A 23,371-nucleotide genomic window follows, 5' to 3' on the forward strand; every position below is an offset into this window, starting at 1 on the left:
AAAAAAGGGGAAACCTGTTTTTGGACCTTATTTTTTTGAGCCGTTTCAATGATAAACCTTCCTGAAAGTACAAAAACATTACAAAACACGTCTCTAACCTTCATAACACTGCACTGCTACTACTTGACCTAAACAGAAGCAACCAGCATTACCGCAAAAATCTGGTTGCGATAATATGCAAGTACCCAAATTTTTTATAGCAACATATCTTGGCAGATTTGGCTTATTGAATTTTGATCAAGTTTGATAATGTATGTTATTTTATGAATTCAGACAGCCCCAATTGCTTTTATCATTTTCTAATACATACTTAAATACATACAAATATTTCAAGCACAGGCATTAATGCCCTTCTAGTTTGTCAATATACCAAAACACTTGTTCCCATAATAAGTGTCCAGGCTATTCTTAAAAATATCTAAACTAGTAGTTTTAATTTAATTTGGGTGTCTGTTCCATACATCAGCTACTCTGTTAGAGAACCAATTAGTACTCCTCCATTTCCTATAGAATCGTCTACATAGGTTGTCCGATGGTACACTATTACTGTTTGATAACCCCAAACATTCCCATAGGTAGTTGTCTCTAAATTCCCTGTATACCTGAATACGATCTCCTCTTGGATATCTGTAAGAGACACTGTGCAAGTTCAGATAATTTAGCTTTTCATAATAACTTAAATTTTCACATCCACGGATGCCCTTGGTATATTTTTGCTGTATTTTTTTTTTTTTTTTTTTTGTCGGTTTACTCATGCTTGTTTTCTTAAAGGGTTCCCATATTGTTATTCCATACTCAAGTTTGGGTCTACTGTAACTTAGAGTTCATAGATTAATACTAGGCTAACTGCCCTTGTAGGCCTTTTTGAGCCCAGCCAACTTCCTTGTGTGAGAATCAAATCCTGCACCTTGTATCTATAAGGTATACACCTTAACCATTATGCCATCCTCCCACCCTAACTAACAAATAATGACCACATAAACCAAACCCGTTCATCCGAAGCACTAGTAGACACCTGTGAGCCAAAAGAAAAGTGCTTGTTGCAAAACACCACCATGAGCGCCACACAAATGGTCTGTAAAATGTTTTATTCCAATAAAAACAAATCGGTTCCAGAATGGTTAAGTGATTTCATCCCTCAAGTATCACTCCGGGACTTCTTCAGAACATAATTAAAAATTGAGGCCACCTTCCCTATATATTCTGATGCATTCTGTACCAATCAAGAAATTAAAGGCATGTACATACACATTCTAGAGCTACATTCATTAGTACCAAAACATAATGCTACCTTTTGAATACATATAATATTACCTTTTAAATACATATAAAAACCCTCCCCACAGAAAAAAAAAATTGTATATAAAATTTTTATGGAAAAATACATTTGTATAATATTGTTGTACAAAATGTGTGAAATTTAAACCAATATGTATTTTCCACAACTTTAAAAATCCAGGGCTTTTTTCTTTAAAATTGATAACCATGACACATGGTCATTGAGCCCTGGTACACTTGCAGCATTTAGCCTAATGATCCAATACACTTCTCTCAATTCAACCTGCAATTCCCACCACCCACCGCTTTTGCTTTGTGGCACTACTTCCAGTATCCCAAATTTGAATTTTGTTTCCCCTTGACAGGTTAGTGTATGTTTGTATAGGGCATTGTTAACATTGCCCCTGGCAGTGGGGTATAGGTGTTAATATATTCTTAATCTGAATTTTCTCTGTTTTTTCGACGTAGAAATTATGACAATTTTGACATATTGAGATATAAGTAACACCCTTCCTGTTAAAATTACCTTTCTGTCATCTCACGCCATGTCTACTACCTTTCAACACTGTAAAGTCACTGTTCAAAATAAATGGACACTGCTTACATCTGCCACATTTCATTTTACCTTTATGCACCAATGGAGGTTGTGGGATATTGTGTTCCATCAGTTATTTAATATTTTTACCTGTTCTTTATACAAAATTTGGTACTTCACCTAAAATGTTAAAAATCTCCCTCCATATTGCCTCGAAGAATATTCCTATTTTTCCTAAAAATACCTTTGTGTCTTTTCACCTTCACCGAATAGTATGACCATACCCATATTAAACCTTGGATTGTCTGAATGTTTACTGGCAGTAGGGATTACCTCTCCATTGCAAAGTAGTGGTTTATATTTGTTTCCCCACCCTTGTGTCGTGTCCTTAACAATCGTGGCAAGGATTCTCTCTGGATAATCCTTAATTTATAACATTCTGGTTATAAGTTTTACTTCATCTGAAAATAACTCTCTACTTGAAAACATTCTTGCAGCTCTTACTAGCTGCCCTTTAAACATATTGTTCTTATTGTACAGGGATGGCAACTTTGGAAATCTAAATAACTGTTGGAGAAGGTTTCTTTTCTAAACACCTTTGATGAAAACTTTCCATTCTTCCTGTGTTTAGAAATAGTCACATCCAAATAGTTAATGTATTCTCCAGAAAGATGTGATGTAAATTTAAAGTATGAATAAATCTGATTGATATGTTCAACAAACCCTTTAACATCTATTTGGTCATCCTTACAAAGAATAACAATATTGCCCAAAAAACGATAGTATGAATACCAGCGTTGACTATAACTACTGGTAAAAATGTTTCTTTTCCCAAGTGTATAAGACCAAATTGGCATCCATTGCCACCCCCTGAACCGGTCTATAATGTTCACCTTCAAATGTGAAGTAATTGTTGGTAAGAATGTGCTCCATAGTTGCCATTAAAAAAATGATCACTGAATCACTTAACCTAGTCAACTCTCTAGTGACTTCGTAGAATAGACTTAACTCCTCCCTATGAGGGATGGAGGTGAAAAGATCCACCACTTCTATGGTACCAAAAAAAGTCAACTTTCTGTATATCATTAAATTTTGCCAAGAAATCCCAAGAATCCTTTAGCCAAGTATTCAGCTGACTTAACTAAGTTAATCAAAATTCTGTCTACAAAGGAGCACAAAGAATGGGTGGAACTATTGTGTGCTGAAGTGATTACCCTGAAAGGTGGCTGCTATACACATTTGTGCACCTTTTGGAATGCTGCAGGCAATAGGTATCGGAGGGTGTTCTGTTATCAAAAAATTGTAAAGCTCTTCTGAAATTACATTCTGGCAGAGGGAGTCTTGCAAAAATTGTTAAACTTTATGTGCTAGAATAACTTTCTCCCTTGAAGAGACCTGATATTTGTCAGTGTCTGAAAGAATCAAGGTGGGTTGATTCACATAATCCTCACTGTTAAATATAACAACCCTCCCCCTTATCGTTCTTCATTATTCTTGTCGAGTTCTCACGTCTTAACTTAATAGGAGTTGTTCCTCCCTGTTAAGATTAGAATATTTTTTATGTGCATGTTATTTAAATTCATTTTTATTGGAATAAAACACATTTTACAGACTGTTTTTGTGGAGCATATGGTGGAGTTTTGCAACAAGCACTTTTCTTTTGGTTCACTGGTGTCTACTAGTGCTTTGGACGAATGGGTATAGTTTATTTGGTCATTTTTTTCCCATTTTTTGTGGCAAAACTTCACAGCTGACACTATTTGGGAAAGAATTCTTTCAACCATTGTATGGTAAAGTGATTCTCTTACTGAGTTTGAAACAGCGGCAATATGGAACGGACCATTGAAAAGAGTGAGGTCTCCTGGTTCTATTGACAACACACTGGGTATTTTCAACAACTCAACGGTAAATTCCACATCAACAGGCGGTGACTTAACATCATTTCCACTCTGTCACAAGTTTCTGAGCTAACCAAAAAGAGTGGACTTATTGCACAATTCTCAAAATCGTCCAACCCAAATGGAAGCACAGAGAAGGGACTTCGTTCATTTCAGTTTCAAACTTACTAACCGGGGGGAATTTTCGGATTGTGCACAAGATGAACAAGTACGCACACAAAGACCAGGTGAGGTTAATTCACCACTAACTGCTCCTGCTAACAACTTTACAAATTTTCGTGAATGGATCAGGAAAGCTGTTCTTTTTCCCACCAATGACGTACAGTAGATGGCCGGATGGGAATATAAATAGTTTACTACAACTATGAAGGATTTTGAAAGCTTTTTGCACAAGGTAAGTATTATTCAATGTGATAACCTTTATATTAAGGAAAGTTTCAAGAAAAAGACACATTCCCAAAGGCCTTAGATTGTTTAAATTTCCAAATGGAATGCAGGTCAGTGATTGTAACATGAATGAACTTTTCGTAATGTTTGACTGCTTTGGTTTAGACCTAATGAACTTCATGATTAAAACTAACAACAAACAAATTAAATTGATGTTTGAGAAACTTGATAAATTGAAAGCAAAACTTGTGAATGATTTATTGTTTTAAGTTAATGTTCACTATGAATGTATTTTTGAGAAAGTAGAGAAAGTGTTAAGCTGAAATTATAACGTAAAAGCAAAAAATTGCTTAGGGACGATTTAGATTACACAAAGAAACAAGTGTACCCCATGCCTAGGTCATTCATTGGTGGGGAAAATGCTTCTCAGTATAATAAAAATGACTGGAGCAATGGTATCATTTAATGGTCCACAGGTTGATTTTAATGCACAATGAGGAAACTTAATGATGAATACATCAATTATGACAACAGACACGAACATTATGATGCCAGTTACCCCACTTTAAGAAGGTCTGAATGTATTGAGAACAAACGAGCAGAAAGTTTTTTTTTTTTTTTTTTTTTTTTTTTTTAGGAAATCCACACTCACCAAGGAACAACAGAGGGAAGAACAGGGGAGGTTACAGGAACATATACAGATAGGTAACCCCACCAATGTGGAAACTGCTGAACTCCGCCATGAAGGCAAATGTTTTTCCTTGCAAGGTTTTAATATATTTGACTATACAGATCAAGTGATTGATTTCACATATTTTTCCATTTTTAAAAAGAGGTACAAATTCGTCCCTACTTTTAGGATTGATACAGTGGATATTGTAACTCAACTTAAATTGTACACAAGAAAGTTAAATTTCAAGTTATAATTTAAAGGACAGGAGGCAAGAGTTGTTTCAACACCCCTATTACACCCGATAGTACATGCATTTGAAAATGCTTGTGAGAGTGATGTATATAGCGAATTTAAGAAAATGCACATAAACAATATTCTAATCTTAACAGGGAGAAACAACTCCTGTTAAGTAGGTTAAAATGTGATAACTCGACAAGAATAATGAAGCCCGATAAGGGTGTGGGGGGATGTTATATTTAACAGTGAGGATTATGTGAATCAACCCACCTTGATTCTTTCAGACTCTGACAAATATCAGGTTTCTTTAAAGGAGGAAGTTAGTCTTGCACATAAAGTTCAGCTGTTTTTGCAAGATTCCCTGTTTCAGAGGTTAATTTCAGAGGAGCTTAACATTTTTTTAGAAACAGAACAACCTCTGATACCCATTGCCTTAGGCATTGCAAAGGCGCACAAATGTATAGGGCAGCCACCTTTCAAGGTAATCATTCCAGCATGCAATAGTTCTACCCATTCTTTGTGCTCCTTTGTAGACAGAATTTTGAAAAACTCAGTTAAGTCAGTTGAGTACTTGCTGAAGGATTCTTGGGATTTCTTGGCAAAATTTAACGATAAATGGTATACAGAAAGTTGTATTTTTTTGTACCATAGATGTGGTGGATCTTTTCACCTCCATCCCTCATAGGGAGGGGTCAGATAAAGCCACTAGAGAGTTGACTAGGTTAAGTGATTCAATGATCAGTTTTTAATGGCAACTATGTAGCATTCTTACCAACAATTACTTCACTTTTGAAGGTGAACATTATAGACCGGTTCAGGGGGTGGAAATGGGTGCCACATGTGCCCCTATTTACTCCAATTTGGTCTTATACGCTTAGGAAAAGAAACACATTTTTACCAGTAGTTATAGTCAAAACTGGTATTCATGCTATCATTTTTTGGACGATATTTTTATTCTTTGGAAGGATGACCAGATAGATGTTAAAGGGTTTGCTGAACATAGTCAGATTTCTAAAGAAGTCTTTTAGACGAAGGCGTTGAGTAAATGTTTTTTTACGCTAATTCCTGGTTGGTGTCTTCTTCTACTGCTCCAGTGTTTGTTTTTTATTTGTTTTTCTTCACTTGTAGTCATTTTATTAGATATCAGTCATTTGTTCATACTTTAAATATGCATCAAATCTTTCTGGAGAACACATCAACTATTTGGATGTGACTATTTCCAAAGACAGGGAGAACGGAAAGTTTTCATCAAAGGTGTTTAGAAAAGCAACCCCCTGTACAATAAACTAAAACAATGAGTGAGGAGGTCACTGAAAAAAACAGTCAGTAAAAGCAAAATGAAAACTCCAGCAAAGCTAGAACTTCCACTGAGTGACCTCCCAAACCTCTTGTATTAGAGGCACATGGGATATATGCAAATGACAGTTATGAACATCTGGTATTTCAGCTAATTGGCAATTCTGAATGCCCGTTACTTGTTTGACTTTATTGGCTTGAAATTGTCCATTAAAATGATGAAACAAGTAATGGGCATTCAGAATTGCCAATTAGCTGAAACACCTGATGTTCATAAGGATCATTTGCATATATCCCATGTGCCTCTAATACAAGAGGTTTGGGAGGTCACTCAGTGGAAGTTCTAGCTTTGCTGGAGTTTTCATTTTGTTTTTACTGATTGGTTTTTCAGTGACCTTCTCACTCAAGGACATGACACAAGGGTGGGGAAACAAATATAAACCACTGCTTTGTAGTAGTTAGGTAATCCCTATCAACAGTAAACTTTCAGGTCATCCAAGGTTTAATATGAGTATGGTCATACCATTTGGTGAAGGTGAAAAGACACTTAAAGGTATTTTTAGGAAAAATTTGAATATTTTTAGAGGCAATATGGAGATTAACATTTTAGGTGAAGTACTAACTTTTGTATACAAAATAGGTAAAAATATTAAATATCTGATGGAACACGCTATTCCACAACCCCCATTGTTGCGTAAAGGTACAACTAAATGTGGCAGATGTAAGCAGTGTCCATTTATTTTGGACAGTGACTTTACAGAGTTGAAAGGTAGTAGGCATGGTGTGAGATTACAGAAAGGTAATTGTAACATGAAGGGTGTTAATTATATCTCAGTATGTCAAAATTGTCATAATTTTTCCGTTGGAAAAACTGAGAGAAATTTCAGATTTAGAATATGAACCCCTATACGCCATTGCCAAGGGCAATGTTAACGATGCCCTATACAAACATACACTTACCTGTCAAGGGGAAACAAAATTCAAATTTGGGATACTGGAAGTAGTGCCACAAAGCACAAGGGGTGGGTGGTGGGAATTGCAGGTTGAATTGAGAGAATTGTATTGGATCATTAGGCTAAATGCTGCAAGTGTACCAGGGCAATTTTAAAGAAAAAAGCCCTGGATTTTTAAAGTTGAGGAAAATACATATTGGTTTCATTTCCCACATTTTGTACAACAATATTATACAAATGTATTTTTTCATAAATATTTTATATACAAAATATTTTTTGTGGGGGGGAGGGTTTTTATATGTATTTAAAAGGTACTGTTATATGTTTTCAAAAGGTATTGTGTTTTGGTACTAATGAATGTAGCTCTAGAATGTGTATGTATATGCCTTTAATTTCTTGATTGGTACATAATGCATCAGAATATATAAGGAAGGTAACCTCCATTTTTAATTATGTTCGAAGAAGTCTCTGAGTGATATTTGAGGGATGAAAGCACTTAACCATTCTGGAACTGATTTGTTTTTGTTGGAATAAAAAACGTTTTATAGACCATTTGTGTGGAAATTATGGTGGAGTTTTGCAACGGGCACTTTTCTTCTGGTTAACTAACATACAATGATTTCATAATTTTGATTTCCTAGACTTTATAAATCTTTTTATACAACCTGTAGTTCTATAGCAGTCATTAACCAACTGGTTGATATGAACAGAAACAGTCAGAGCTGAATCTACCCATACATATTCAGGTCCTTAAATGAGTCTGCAGTTTCAATCACTGTGTGTTGTATTAAATATTCGCCTTTGAATTTGTCTCCCTAATCTCATATGCTTAGTTTTTGATGTGTTTATCAGCCTATTATTCTCCTGTGCCCAAATGGTCAATTTAGTCAAACTATTTTGCAGACATGACTTATCTGTAACACATGTAAACAGTTTACCCAACTTCAGGTGGTCTGCATATAGAGTGTAGAACACCTCAGATGGAAAAGTTAGGTCTGAAAGATACAATCTAAACAAGTAAAGGCCTAGGACAGAGCGCTGTGGGACACCCTGACTGTAACAAAGCATTTCACCTGTCCAGTTGCTGTATGATGCTTGCCATGTCCTATTTGTAAGCCATGCGGCTATACATCTTACCAAGAGTACATCAATAGCTAGTTGTACTAATTTATTGATCAGTGTTTTGTGTATGACTCTGTCAAATGCTGAAGTTAAATCTAAATAAATTACATCACAGCACAATTTTTCATTCATAGCTGTTATTATATTGTTATAGAACATCATGTTACAGGTGGTAATACATCTATTTTCAACATATGTATGCTGATTTCAAGTCTCAACCTACCCAATTCTGACAAAAACTTATCCAATATTACCTTCTCCATTATTTTTCCACAACATGATAGTAGATTTAAGGGTCTATGTGACTCTGGGTTTGTCCTACTCTCCTTTCCCTTAAAGACTGGTTTAATAAGTGCAAAGTTACAAAGACTTGCGTCTAGAGCATTTCTCCCTGGGCCTCCACTGAAAAATGGCTTTGTTCCAGGTAGGACTTTCCTGGTTAACAAATGTTAAATAAATAAATAAAGGTAAATGTCTCCAGTCTTAAGGAATCCCCCCCCCCTCCATTTATATGACCTAGTGAATAATAGATATAATGGTACTGTAAGTTCTTGCTGAAGTGTTCTTGGGTTATTGTTAATAATTCCTTCTCCTCCCCCCTGTGCTTTGTTTGGATGCAGTTTGTGCCGTTCTTTTTCAATGTGATATAATTTGATTCCAGTATCTTGGGCCACCTGGATGTCACTAGGACAACATATCACCCCTTTAGTGGAGCTAATACATTTTAGAATCTGCACACAGTTTGTCAATGTTTGTCTTTACTCCTTGCACATCTCCTGTAGCTATAAAAACGTTTCCTGTTATGCTCAATATCTGTATATACATTTTCTTTCAAATTTTTCTCGATCTTGACTCGCACTATGTTTAATCTGTTTGTCCAGCTTGTTTATTTCAGTTTTCAAAGTTGTAGTTCTACTGGTCTTCTATTTCTTATATATTTTTTTCTCTCACCTTAATCAGATATCTGGTTCTTATGGAAATATATCCCCCTGACATTGTATGCTAGATCCTGATGTTGAACATTTTTTTTTTTTTTTTTGCACTCAATTTCTGTTTCAAAACTTTCCACATTCCATCTGCAGTTTTTCCACTGAACACTTCACTGCAGTTAGTTCTACATAGTGACTGTTTTGCTTCCATATAGTCTGTAATTAACCTTCTGTGCATTGGTTTAGATTTCATTTTGGCAGAATTATTTAGCAACAAATTAAACTTTATAACCCCATGATCACTGCGCATGAATGGTGGTAAAACTTAACTTGAAGTAACATTAATTTCTTTAGGAACACAAGCAATGTCTAGGATGCTCTGTTTTTTTTTTTTTTTTTTTTGCAATCTGAAGCAATTGTTGTTCCTGAGTATATGTTGTGAATAATTTCTTTACTTACTATTGTTGTTGAATTAATATTATCACTGGTTCCGGTAAATTTAAGTTTTTAGCTAATATTGTTTTCTCTGCTATGTTTCATGCAGGAAATGTATGAATTCTTCAGGGTCATCTGCACTTGACTTTGGTAGTTTATACACTCCAACAGTTGTTATATGTTACAGGGTTGTCTTTATTGTCACAGTTAGTGTATAGTATTGGTGTTGTCATTGAACATGTAATAATCACAGGTGTCATAGTTATCTTTAATCCCTCTCATGGGTATTAAATCACTGAACGCTTAAAGCGAACGGTGAATTATCGACCCTATGCAAGAGAAAGCTTACAATGTCGAAGAGGCACAACAGCGATCCCCCCCCCCCCACCCCCAAGGGGAAAAAATCACTGTTCCAACAAAAAAAATAAAAAATAAAACTCAGTTTCAAACAATACATTAAGTGGGGGAGGCTTTGCCCCCCCCTACTTAAATATACCAACTCCAAGACTGCACTACAGTGATGAAAATGGCAAAGTACCAAAGTGGCCAAGCAAATTCTTTCCTAGGGAAAAAATTTGCTTAACAGCTGCCTCGATATTTTGCGTTTTCAGCCTTTTCAGTTCGATCAAGACCCAGTCGAAAGAATGCGTCTTCGGATTTCTAATATAGACCCCCCTATTACAACACCTCCAACTGATTTTTATGTTAGAATGTCTGTTACAGTAAAAACATTTGTAACCTGACAGAAAGTACAGTTTTGTACCTACCATAAATGTAGATGTTCGAGTGTTCACCCTGCTGCAGTCATCACACTTGGGTTATCCTGCCGTCAGGCGGTCTCGCAGTCGGCCTGAATTCCAAAGTCTGGTCCGGCGTCTGTTTCTGTCGCTTCTTCCCTGACGTCAGTGCGCCAGGGGTATATAAGAGGCATCCAATGCTATTTTCTTCAGTTTTTCTTGCCCCAGATGTCAGGTGCCCCCAAAAGGTAGGCAAAATATATATATACATATAGCTAGATAAAAATAAAACAATACCTTTAGGCACAAGCAAATACACCACAGAGGTAGTATAGGATAGAGTGGTAGAGATAAGTTCAACTAGTTCAGAGGGGATGGAGGGAGGGTAACCTGGACTGCAGCAGGGTGAACACTCGAACACATTTATGGTAGATACAAAACTGTATGATGTTCATCGTGTTACCCTGCTGCAGTCATCACACTTAGGTTGAATCCCAAAGCTAAGGATGGGAGGTGGAGTTAAACAGGGTTAGAAGAAGCTAGTAGGCCCTGCAAAACTAGCTCTAGTCTTAGAATATAGAGGTAAGTGATAGTGTTTGGTGAAGGTGTGCACTGAACTCCAAGTTGCAGCTTCCAGAATATCCTTGGTTGGCACTCCCCTGAGAAAGGCTGTTGATGTAGCTGTAGCCCTGGTGGAATGGGACCTAATGTTAGCAGGTACTGGTTTCCCATGATGCATGTAGCAGAAACGTATGCAATGCCCTATCCATTTAGAAATGGTCTGTTTTGAGGTAGCTTTTCCTTGTGATCCTGTAGCATAGGCTACAAAGAGCTGGTCAGTTTTTCTGAAAGCCTTAGTTTTATCCAAGTAGTAACATAATTGCCTGTGAATGTCCAAAGAGTGCAGGAGTCTTTCTCCTTTGTTCTGGGGATTTGGGGAAAAAGGTGGGCAAATGAATGGTTTGGTTTAGGGCCACACTGGATACCACCTTTGGCATAAAGGAAGGGTTAGTTTGTAGAGAGACTCTGTCTTGATGAAAAATGAGGAAAGGTTCCACTGCCATTAGTGCCTGTAGCTCTGAGACTCTTCTAGCTGAGGTTATTGCTAGTAGCAGGGCAGTTTTCCATGAAAGAAATTTTAAATCAGCTGAAAAAGCTGGTTCAAAGGGCGGCAGTGTAAGCTTTTCCAGAACAAAGTTGAGATCCCAAGTAGGTGTTGGTGCTCTCCTTGGCGGTCTTAAGTTCTTAGCCCCTCTGAGGTACTGTCTTGGGAGTGGATGTGAGAATAAAGGAGGATCCGTGTTGTAATGAGCTGAAATTGCTGAGGCATGGATCTTAATAGATGAAAAGGAAAGTCCTTTGTGCAACATCTCAGTTAAATATTGTAGAATCTGAGGAATGTTTGGATCAAGGGGATTTTGGCCTTTAGCCTGGTTCCAGGCGCAAAACCTTTTCCATTTGTCTGAATAGGTTTTCTTGGTGCTGGTCCTCCTGGCCTCCAGAATGACATCCATAACAGCTTTGGATAGAGGTGCTGACTGGTTGTTTAGGTAATTTGCCATGCAGCCAGGTTTAAAGTCTTGAGTTGGCTGTGTAGAATCTGATTGTCTCGCTGGGTGAGCAGGTGAGGAATTTGTGGCAAAATCCATGGTGGGCCGTGGGCCATGTTCCTTAAAATTGGATACCATTGCTGGCATGGCCAGTCTGGTGCAACGAGTATCATTTGTGGCCTCTCTAATCTGACTTTCAGCAGTACCTTTGCTAGAAGAGGAAGTGGAGGAAAGGCATACACTGTTAATGTTTTCCAACTGAATGAGAGGGCGTCCACTTTCCAAGCTTGTGGATGGAATGTCCTTGTGCAACATTTTTGAAGTTGGTAGTTGTGGGGGCTTGCAAACAGATCTATGTCTGGGCGTCCCCATTTTTGAGCTATCATTGCAAATACTTGTGGATCTAGTTTCCATTCATGTGGATCCATGATGTTTCTGCTTAGGTCATCTGCCAATGTGTTTTTCTTTCCTGGCAGGAATTGTGCTTGTAATTGAACCTGGTAAGACAGTGCAGTGTTCCACAAGGTCATTGCTTGCCTGCATAGAGGGTAGGAATGTGTGCCCCTTGCTTGTTTATGTACCACATTACTGTGGTATTGTCCGTCTTTATTATTAGTTGTCCTGGGTGTAAAAGGTCCTTGAAAGCTGTTAGGGCATTCTGTACTGCTAGCATTTCTTTTTGATTGATATGCAGATGCCTCTGATCTGTAGTCCATTTGCCCTGAATGCACTGTCCTGCCATGTGTGCTCCCCAGGCATAGTCCGATGCATCTGTTGTCATAGTTTGCCTGGCTGTGGTTAAGGTGAAAGGCTGACCCTTGTTGAGGTGACATGCCTGTGCCCACCATAGAAACTCCTGTTGAAGGCAGGGAATGAGTGGTATCATTGTTTCCAAGCTGTGGCTGTGCTGAGTCCATATGCTTTTCAGATACCATTGTAATTTCCTCATATGTAGTTTTGCAAATGGTATTAGTAGTATGCAAGATGCCATGAATCCCAAGGCCTGCAAAATTTTTCTTGCAGGGAGTTGGGTCTTTGTTGCCATTATTTTGAAATATCGAGTCAGCTGTTGTTGCTTGTCTGGCGTGAGATAAGCCATCTGAGCCGTTTTATTCAAGCTGGCACCCAGGAATATTATGTTTTGTGAGGGCACTAGTTTTGATTTCTTTTTGTTTACTGTGTACCCTAGGCAACTTAGAAGGTGACAAATGCCAGATGCTTTAAAAGAATGTCCTTGCTTTCTGCTTGAATAAGGCAGTCATCCAGGTATGGGTACATTTGAATTCCTCTTTGTCTGCATTATGCAATTACTAGTGCCAGGCATTTTGTGAAGACCCTGGGCGCAGTAGATAAGCCAAAGGGCAGTGCAGAGAATTGATAATGCGTTGAACCTGCAATTTTGTCTGATAGGGACATGCAGGTATGCCTCCTTGAGGTCCAAAGTTACTAGCCAAGCATTCTTGCCCAGCATGGGGAGAAGCTGCTGTAGTGTTAGCATCTTGAATTTTGGTACTTGCAGATAGGTGTTCAGAATTGAAAGATCCAGAATGGGTCTCCATGCTTTGTCCTTTCTTGGGACTAGGAAGAGTCTTGAGTAAAATCTTGTCCTTGCTCCTGTGTAGGTACCTGTTGAATGGCTCTCATGTCCATGAGAGCTGTAATTTGTTTTTGTGCCTCTGCCCATTGATTTGGTGGCAGGTTTGGCATTCCTTTTATCCTTGGTAAGGTATGAAAGTGGAATCTGTATCCTTGAGAGAGAGTGTTTAGAACCCATTTGTCTTTTGTGATGATGTGCCAGTTGTTTGCAAAAAATGCTAATTTTCCTCCCAAGGGAGCTGCCAGGAGAGATTTGCTTGGTAGTTTGAGGACTGAGTCATTGTGTTTGTCTTCTGCTAGCTTGGGGCCTGTCTTCTTCTCCTTTCTGGGTAGCATTACCCCATTGGCGAGGTTTGTAAGGGCCTTGTGACTGACCTCTGCCCCTTGGCCATCTGTATTTGCCCCTCTGTGATCTGTCAGAATCTGGAAAGGACCAGTTTTTTTGTTGGCCAATTTCTGCTGAAACGAGGGGGTTGTACCTGCAAAAAATCCTTGACCATTTGCATAGACTTTGCCTTATCCTCCATTTTCTTTAAAATCTCTTCTGCTTTGACACCAAATAATACATCCTGCTGTAAAGGTGCATCCAATAATTTTGCTTTAACATGATCAGGAAGGGTTTATTCTTTTAACCAAGCATGTCTACGAATGACAGAGCCAGTAACAGCTGCTCTACAGGAAGCTTCCAATGAATCAAATCCGCATTGTAAAGTATGTTTACCCACCTGTTCAACTGCATGCAACAGATCCTGCATTTCCTTGAATTCAGACTGTTCAGAATGTGTGCTCATTTTTTGTTTTAATTGAGACATTAGGAATTGCTGATATTTCAACATGTGAAACTGACAATTTAATGCTCTGATAGCCAGAGTTGCTGAGGTGTATATTTTCTTTCCCCATCTATCTAGGGCTCTGGAATCCCTTTCTGAGGGCACAGGATTTTTAGCCATAGAAGCTTTAGCTCCCTTAGGACCCTGGGAAATTGTTTCTGGGTCAGCCACAGGGCTTTTATAAAGGAATTTGTGTGAGTCAGGTACTCTGTAGTATCTGTCTGGTTTGGCTGGAGCAGGAGGTAGAGAGTCTGGATTTAAACTAGACTCCAAGTAAACATCATCCACAATATCTAAAACTGGAGGGATAGCAAGAGGTCTGTGCTGGGGTAGTAAAAGGAACTCTCGGAGCCTTCTTAGAATCAGTGTAGTCCTGGCCTTCCCAGTGGAAATGTTCCCTCATGGTATGTAAAGTTTCCCCAAAGGAGTATTCTTCAGGGGGAGATACTGAGGGAATAGAGTCTTCATAAGGTGGAAAAGTGTAATCGTGTTCCTCAGAAGAATCTGAGGAAATTGTAACCTGGTCAGAGGAAGCATAATCCTCCTCTTGTCGTGGTCTTTTATCAGGAGGGGGATGGGAACCCCTGATTAGGGTAATCACATCTTCAGCCATCTTAAGCATCTGTTTCTTAGGCATGGGGCCTTGAACTGTAGACTGATGTACAGTCTTCTTAGGTTTTAAAGGAGTTTTAAGCTTAGCATAAGATTTAATGGTGAGTGTAGTCTGTCTGAAGACACTTTCTGCAACTGAAGGGGTTTCCACTGCACCGGGGTCTGCTTCTGCTCCGGTGTCGGAAGATGGCTGCGTCAGCCTAGTAGGCTCCGCTTGGAAATCCGTAGCTGTCTGGGGTTCCAGTTCTGGGGTAGTCAGGGGCTGCGTAGGCACCTCACTGAAAACCGGAGAACCGGCAACAGGCCCAGCAGAGGCCTCGGAGTCTGGCTTGTTCCTAGGCTGCCTGTCCTTATCCTTGCGTTTTTTATGTATGCCGGTCGTCTGCTGTTCCAACGGCATGATATAATTAAATTTCCTACCAAAGTAATGCCATGCGAAGTCAAAACGGCGTTTGATAGTTCGTTTATTAAACCTAGCACAAAACCGACAACCTGTGACGTCGTGGTCTGGGCCTAGGCAAGGAATACATTAGGAATGGAAGTCCTTATGAGGTATTTGCTTCCCACAAGAAATGCAATTGTTAACTTTTTCTGACATTGGACTGAGGCAAGAAAATGTTCCCCAACAGGGTACTTAGCTTTATTGAACACTTCGGACTGAAATTCAAATCGAAAATCTCAGGTGTCGGTCGACCGGCACTTGTGAACTGCTTCTGCTTCGGGCACCGTGTGGCAAGAAAGACTGAAGAAAATGGCATTGGATGCCTCTTGTGTACCCCTGGCGCACTGACGACAGGGAAGAAGTGACAGCAACCGACGCCGGACCAAGACTTTGGAAGTCAGGCTGACTGCGGAACCACCTGATGGCAGGATAACCCAAGTGTGATGACTGCTGCAGGGTAACATGATGAACATCTGGTTTTCATTAATTGTTTAACCATGTTTCACAAACAATAACACCAATCTTGTGGGAATGTAGCAAATTTTCCAATTAAAAAAAAAAAACTTTATTATTAATTCTCCCAGCATTAACAGCCATCAGAGGTGCATCAAATGTTGCTATATGTGAACTGCTGAATTTTTGACCTGGCAAAAATCCTGCCTAGTGTTTGTCAAACATTGCAAAATATCTGCTGTAAAAATTCTCTTCCTTTATTTAATAAATGCACACTCTCCTGTTTGAACACATGTGCCCAAAACTAGGCTTGGATGCTCTACACATTTCCATTTTTTAAAACAGGACATTTTTTTTTGTATAGGTATTTGCCCCAAAATCTTCATTCCCGGTGACCTGACTAACTTTATGTAGGTGATTTGTGAAAAATATGTCCTAACACCAGTACAAGCTATACTGTCTAAGAGGGCTTGTTAGTTCCCTACTAACAGTCAGGGGATCTTTGCAGATGACATTTGTACCGACATGATTAAAAACGGATCCGTACTTCCTTACATTAAGGTGTTCCAAGGCTTGTCTCACATCTTCTATTTTTGCACCTGGCAAGCATAACACTGATTTTCATTATCTTCTATGCAAATATTAGTCATAACAGTAGTCTATGTTCCCCTCTGTTATATGCATATATTTAGAACCATTGGCAAGGAAATAAGGGACTCAGAAATTCAAGGATATAATTGGTATGGTAGTCAAGAAAAGCTGGCTGTATCTACAGATCATATTATTTTATAATTGAGAAAACCAGAAGGGGAGATAGTGTTGTGGAACATTTTGAGGCCATTTCAGATATTTTTAGAATATAAAATGAATAAAGCTAAAACAAAGGCAGTAGTGGTAAATTATTTACCCACACGTGAATTGGTTCAGCAATATCCATATTTATGGAGACATGGTAAAATTAAGCATTTAGAAGTATGGATTAAAAATTATACTGGTGTGGCAGCTAAGGATATGTGGGAAGAGACTACAAAAGATACAAAAACTGAGAAATTAGAAGCTGTGTTATATGGATATCGATAATGAGATACAAGCAGTTCAGATCTTTAGTCACTTTAGTCTTATGCACAGGTCAGGCATATTGGTCAGGCATATTTTTATCAACCAGAGGAGAAGTTGTGGATATCAATTATTAAAGAGCTGAAGGATTTTATCTGGAAGGGAGAGACAGCAAGAGTCAAGTGGGATAAGATGATTCTTCCAATAGAACAAGGCGGTTTAGGATTACCCGATTTGAAGAGGTGTTTCACAGCAACACTTTTAAGGCTCCTGTAAATAGCATAATCAGATAACTATATTTCATAGTGAAAAGGGATGATGAAATAGTGGGTAAGCTAAGAAATCGAATAGAGACTGAGATTTTGGATGCAGACATTTAAGGACAATAACAGTAATCATACAGAATATTATATTCATAAAATAGCATGAAGTATTCCAAGATCTAAGCCAACACAGGAATGGAGAAAGGAGATTCTGCCGCTAGGGATTACTGCAATTAGGGATACAGAGAATAGGCAAGAGGGGTTTGGAATTTATTGGAGAAAACTGGCAAAGGAACCAAGGTATTGGGAGCAGATGACTAGAGAGGAAAAGGTAATAGAATGGGAAGATACCAATAATTTATTTGGACTGCACATTATAGATTGCCCTCCCTATCAAGGACTGATATCAGATTATAGGTGGAGAAAGAAACATAGGGTCCTAAATGAAAGATCAGCACTGGTAGAGTTTTTAGTAGAATGTAGAACAGAAGTTGCTATTATGAAAGGAATAATTAGTAGAGCATATAAAATAGGTTCATAGGTAGGTACTAGGCTATCGGCCCTAGGGCCTACACAAGCTTAGTCAAAAAGGTACCCTGGCTTTCGCCAGCCAAGCAAATTATTTTCCTGTGCCTCTGTCGAGCAGAGCCACAGAGGTGATCCCCAGGGTGAATTTCCTATTTCCCATCCAGTCATCAAGATTTTTTTTTGAAGAGTGCTAATGAGGAGCTTTGTTTGATATAGATAGGTAGTTTGTTCCAGAGTATGGGAAGTCTCTGGAACAGGAGTCTATCCTTTCAGCACATTCCGTTTGTGGTGACAAGGTTCAGGTCCCTAGAACATGTAGATCGTAGGGATTGGGATTTCTTTAAGTGGAGCATGTCCAATACCTCTGGGTTTGACATAGCTTTGTATGTTAGGTAGAGATTGCCTCTGAGTAGGCAATATGTGATGTAGGAAAGCTGGAGTTTTTTGAGACTCTCTGTAGGGCATCTGTTTGAGGCCAGTAATCCTATTTGTGAGGCATTTCTGCGGCCTTTCCAGTTGTTGTAGATGTCTTGTGAGGTACATACCAAAAGGGGCATTGTACTCTATAATGGGTCTAATGAGTGACAAGTAGAGGGGAAGAATGACCTCTTTTCCTGGATGAGAAACCTTTTGTGATGAGGTGTGCCAAGTAGAAGGATTTCCTGACTACTGTGGTGATATGATTATCAAAGGAGAGACTACTGTCCACCTGTGTCTCAAGATCTCTTATCACACTTTTGGTGTTAAGTAGACTACCACCTATGTGGTAGCTCATGGGTACAGAGTTTTTACCAAAGGGGATGACCGTGCACTTTTTGGCATTGAGCTTGAGGCCATGGCTTTGACACCAGGCATCTGTCTCAGTGAGGCCCTTTTGTAGGATTTCCACATCGTTAGGAGTTTCAATTATGGCTCCTAGTTTGCAGTCATCTGCAAACTTCATTAGCCAAAGACATTCTGTGTTAGCCTGTACTTCAGAAAAGTAGATACCAAACAGGAGAGGATCCAGGACTGAACCCTGTGGTACTCCACTTGTCACTGGTCTGAAGTCGGATTTGGAGTCTGCTACTTTCACAGTGTGCGTTCTGTCAGTGAGCCAGTTGGCAACCCATCTTGTGACATGGGGATTTATACCAAGTTTAGTGAGTTTATACCAAGTTTAGTGAGTTTATAATTCCAGAGTGGAGGATGGTGTCAAAAGCCTTGACGAGATCCAGATAGGCTGTGTGAACCACCTTACCCTCGTCTACAGCTTTAGTGACTGATCTGCCTTTTACAAACCCGAACTGGGTGGGGTCCAGAGTTTGGAGATTACTAAAGTCTTTGTTTATAAGTTCCATGATGATACGTTCCATGGCCTTGCAGACCAAGCTCGTTAGGCTAATGGGGCTTAGTTCCTGGGGTCCGTGGTGGCTCCCCCTATGTGGAGTGGGATAATGGTCGCTGTGCACCATTCAGTGGGCACAAAGCCTGAAGTGTGGTTATGATTGAACAAGGTGCTTAGGTTGGATGCCAGTTCATTCTTTAGTTAATGGAGAACACAGCCTGGGATGTTGTCAGGTCCCATGGATGCTGTGTTCTTGGCTTTGGAGAGTATGGTTTTTACCTCTGCAGCCGTGATTACAGGAACTTTGCATTCTTCTGGTATAGAGATGGGCCCTTTAGGGAGTGAGGGGGGGGGGGTAAAGTTAGCCCTGAGCCTATCTGCCAGGATGTTGGTAATATCAGTTGGTTCTGTATGTTTAGTGCTGTGCTGTAACCCAGAGCAGATTTGAGTGTTGCCATTGAGATTCTTGACATAGCTGTAGAATGTTTTGTGGTTGTCTTTAGAATCAGTGGCGATTTTGTTTTCATAACTAGCTTTGGAGGATTTTATGAGGGATTTCAGCTTCTTACTGAGGCTGACCAGGGAGTTCTTCCAGTCATGGAATTTTACTCTTTTTTGCAACAGTTTTTCATCTGTTGTAGAGTTTGTTTATGGTAAGGGGACCACCAGACTGGCTTCCTTTTTTTGGAGGATAGCATCTTGGTTCTGTTAGGGATAGCACAATCCATACAGTCGTGTAAGTGCTTATAAAGTGCATGTGTAGGATTCAGCAGTTGTACCTTTGTCTGTCTGCATGGGTGTTGTGAAGTTTGCACTTCTGTCTTAAGCGTGAAGTTGGCTTTGGAGAAATCTTTTATGGTGGTTTCCCTAATGGGGGGTGGGGGTGGGATGTGGAATTCTAGGCTGATTAGCTTGTGGTCGGATCTGACCAGTGAGGAATTGACCACTGGTGTGGAACACCGGTTGCCCATGTTGGTAATGACCATGTTTAGGATATTGCTGCCCCTGGTGGGGATGTGGATAAGTTGATCCAAGGCACTGGAATTTATGAATTCCAGAAAACTTTGAGCAAAAGAGTTAGTACATGAGAAGTTTTCCCAGTTAATGGTGGGGTAGTTGAAATCACCCATTATTAGGGTGTTGGGTTGTACCCTAATATTTTCCAGTGTATCAAGAAATGAGAGGGAATTCTGGGGCATGGTGGGGGATCTGTTGCAATTTGGATTGAGGTCTTGCCCAGAGTTAGTTGCACTTGGATAATCTCGGATGAATTATGCTGAGCAACTAGCCTGCAGGTGTAGATATCCTTAATGAATATGGACACGCTTCAACCTTTAGTGTTTCAGCCCAGGTTAGGTGGCCGAAAGGTGTGGTATGAATTATAGCCTGGTAATGCAGGGGTGCTCTCTGGAGCCTTGAAACCAGGTCTCTGTCACTGCACAGATGTCCGCTCTCCATTTTAGAGTGCCTCGAGTGAATGCATTTTGAGGTTTAGACTTCTAGCATAGAGTACCATTACCCTCAGATTTTGCTTGCTTGTACCGGTTACTGTGTTGAATTTGTCATTTGAATCTTGTCTAAAAAAGGCACTATAGGGGTGGTGAGAGTCTTAGCCAGTGTCCGGAACCCCCAAGGGTGACAGGTGCAGGCCATCTCTGGCAAAGCATCGTGGTCTGTCGATCATGTCATCCCAGGCAGACAGATACTGTATCCCCTTAGAATGACACCAGAAGCTTAGCCAATTGTCAGTCATTTTGTCCCTGTACTATGGTATCATTCTGGGTGATGGCAGGATGCTACGCGGGGCTAGGGTCATACCTGCCTGGGCTACAAGATCGAAGAGCTCCTCCATGTCTCTCTTCATGTAGTCCAGGGAGGTATGTCTCAGGGTAACTATATAAGATTCAATCAGAGGAGGTTAGAAAGGATTGGGAAGAGAGATTGGATAAGCAAGTCACAAAAAAAAAAGAATGGGGGGATATATGTATGTCTCCCAAATATGCAACAAAGTCTAGAAGATTTAGGATCTTTGCTTGGAAGTGTTTACATAGGTATTTTTCTACCCCAAGTAGACTCCAAAGAATTTTTTTCTCAGGTAGATAGCAAATGGTGGAGGTGTGATAGGGAAGAAAGAGGTAAATGGGAACATATTTTCTGGGAGTGTAATGAGTTGGCAGGCTTTAATGATTCCCTGCAGACTGCTCTGTCAGAGATTATGGGTGAGCAAATTGGTTTAACTAAGGAAGTGATTTTTTGAGCTATGATACAGAATCTGAATTGCCTAGACATAGTAAGGCCTTGCTGAGTCTAATTATGGTGGTTGACAAAAAAGCAGTTACTAGAAAATGGAAATCAAAGTGTAAACCATCTTTACTAGAAGTAGCGAATATAGTAACAGAGAGAGAAAAAATGGAATTGGGATCTTTAGAAAAAAGAATAAAATCAAAGAAAGAACCAGCTAACACAGCAAAGTGTATTACAAATCCAATTTTAATTGATAGGTAAGTACTTTCATGCCATCAGGAGCTTCATCAGACCATAAAACTAATGAAATACAGATTATATATATATATATATATATATATATATATATATATATATATATATATATATGTGTGTGTGTGTGTATATATATATATATATATATATATATATATATATATATATATATATATGTATATATAAAACAAATTAATTCAGTGAACTAAACCAAGTAACTTCAATGCTGGTTTTAAAGGCACTGTGTCATTCAAACCAAAATTCTTATCAGCTTGCAGCATCAGAGTCCTTCTCATTTCAGCATATTCTGTCTGTGTAACATGATCTCCGCCTCTTAAACATTTGTAAACAAATTGTGTTTTAGTAGTTTTATGGTCTGATGAAGCACCTGAAGGTGTGAAAGTGCTTACCTGTTGATTTCAATTGGATTTATAATGTGCTTTGCCTTGTTAGCTGGTTCTTTCTTTGCATTTTATTGGTTTTATTTTTGCGTGGACTAGCTTTTATTCACATTGTCTTTCAGGATTTCTTAATCTTTAGAAAAGGGTAGGAGCAAATTACTTAGGAAAAAATGGAAATTGTGAGAACAATACATGGAGGAGGAGCAAGGCAGGATTTGAATGAGTTGTTTAATGTTTGACTGACAATGACTGGATAGATAAGTGATGTATAATGGATAGATAAGTGATGTATAATGTTTGCAACTACAGTTGTGTCAGCATGTTTGTAATGTATAATGTTTGCAACTGAAATTATGTTGATATGGTTTGTTCTCATTTTTATAAATGTATAATTGCATATGTCATACGTGATAATTTAATAAAGATGTTTCTTAAGAAAAAAATACCAGAGCATGCCTGTCACTTAGGCAAAGAGAGAGACGGGGGAATCCTACCAATCTCTGATAGGGAAAGCTGCAGTACCAAAGTCTTTTTGTCCTCTTTCCGGTCTATTGCATTTGCCTCCTCTAGTTATTTGCTCCCATCCCTTGGTTTCTTTGCCAGTTTACTCCAGTAAATTCCAGCCCCTTCATGCCTGTGATCTGTAGCCCTAATTGCAGTCATCCCTATTGGCAAAATTTCCTTTCTCTATTCTCATGTTGGCTTAGTTCTTAGAACACTTTCTTCTACTTTATGAATATAAAATTTCTTTAATTTCTCTAGGTCTTTTAAGTTTCTAATGCCATGATGGGAATGGACCCCATTCCTAAGTCTTAAGTATGATTAAAATTCATGAAATTAGTATTGTTTCAGTCTTTGATGTTATCCAGAAATGCTCTTCGCAGCACTTGCTGTGTACCCACTAGTGATTCATTCTGCAATTATACAGAGTTAGATGTATCAGTAACATATCTCAGAATGACTGTAAATTCTTTTTTATAAGACCTATTGCTCCTACTACTACTGGAACTGTCTGAGTATCGGTCTTCCACATTGCCATAGTTTCTGCCTGCAAATCCCGGTATTTTATGACTTTGTGTCTCTCTGTAAGTAACCCATTGTAGTCACTGGGTATATCAATTTCAATGATAAATGCTACTTTTGTTTTCTTTTCATGGACTACTATATCTGTTTTTCTTGCATCTATTTTTTGAACTGTTTGTAATGGATCATCCCATGTGATATAAACCAACATTTTGTATGATGCTTTGTGGATCATTCTTCCAGTAATTTTGAGTTGCTTCAGTGTTATAATGTTTGCACAATCCCCAATGCAACAGTCTTGCCACATTGTT

General features: G+C 38.9%; 1 protein-coding gene across 1 annotated transcript in view; it reads left to right on the forward strand.

The window, feature by feature from the left end:
- The window catches only part of CCHR16.PART0H9orf78 (chromosome chr16.part0 C9orf78 homolog), an 849,816-nt gene that overhangs the window by 107,908 nt on the left and 718,537 nt on the right, over positions 1 to 23,371 (forward strand). The window lies entirely within an intron of this gene.

This window comes from Protopterus annectens, chromosome 16.part0 (genome assembly GCF_019279795.1).
Source record: "Protopterus annectens isolate FY-2018-M chromosome 16.part0, PAN1.0, whole genome shotgun sequence".
Taxonomy (NCBI): domain Eukaryota; kingdom Metazoa; phylum Chordata; order Ceratodontiformes; family Protopteridae; genus Protopterus; species Protopterus annectens.